This window comes from Octopus bimaculoides, chromosome 25 (assembly GCF_001194135.2).
Source record: "Octopus bimaculoides isolate UCB-OBI-ISO-001 chromosome 25, ASM119413v2, whole genome shotgun sequence".
NCBI lineage: Eukaryota > Metazoa > Mollusca > Cephalopoda > Octopoda > Octopodidae > Octopus > Octopus bimaculoides.
Window position 1 is genome coordinate 20,850,912 of NC_069005.1, and position 812 is coordinate 20,851,723.

The 812-nt window shown below is 39.0% G+C and overlaps 1 protein-coding gene across 1 annotated transcript in view; it reads right to left on the minus strand.

Annotated features, from left to right (window-relative positions):
- LOC106875169 (ADP-ribose pyrophosphatase, mitochondrial) overlaps nucleotides 1-812 on the minus strand; it is a 99,295-nt gene that overhangs the window by 17,285 nt on the left and 81,198 nt on the right. The gene's annotated exons all lie outside the window — the stretch shown is intronic.

The window sequence follows — 812 nt, forward strand, 5'->3', positions numbered from 1 at the left end:
TACATATATATATATATATATATATATATATATATATATATATATATTATCACTCAATATAAGCTCAGAGAGGAAAGATTACACATACATGTACAAACACACTTTGTCTCTCTCTCTCTCTCTCTCTCTCTCCACACATATCAACATACACACATGCATCACCACATGCACTCTCACACACACCCACATACTTCATTACCAGTAACAACACCATCTTATTTTTCAGACAGTTTTCCATGTAGTACACACACATGCGCACGTACACACACACTCACACACGCTCACACTCACACACGCTCACACTCACACACACACACATTCTTTCCACACGAAGCAAAGACATGCACAAACAGAAGTATTTATATACAACAAGGATGTAATAAATAAATTAAATAGTAAGAGTGTCTTAATTAGGCATGGAAAAGTGCAGATGACTGAAAGGCGAGTTGGGGTGTGTAGTGGGAGTACTGGAAAGTCAGCAACACTGTTTGGACATATAAATAGACTTTGAGAGTACAGGTGACTGAATTATCAGTGGTTGTGGTGAGCAGAGGAGCTAGGAGGTCAGCAAGACTGTGGTGTATCTGTGACCTTGCGTAAATATATTCCACAGGGAAGGAACATCTTGTTCTGCGGGTAGCCACTTAGGAAAGACTTCTGTTCCCCGCCCCCATTTTCTCCCAAATTTGTTTATTTTTGTAATTTTTTTTGCCAAAAATCCCTGTTTTCAGATATGGAGGTTCCAGGAAATTGCCAAAAATTGGCATTGTGAAAGTTCCCCCCCCCCCAACTTCTTCAATTTTGACTTTTTT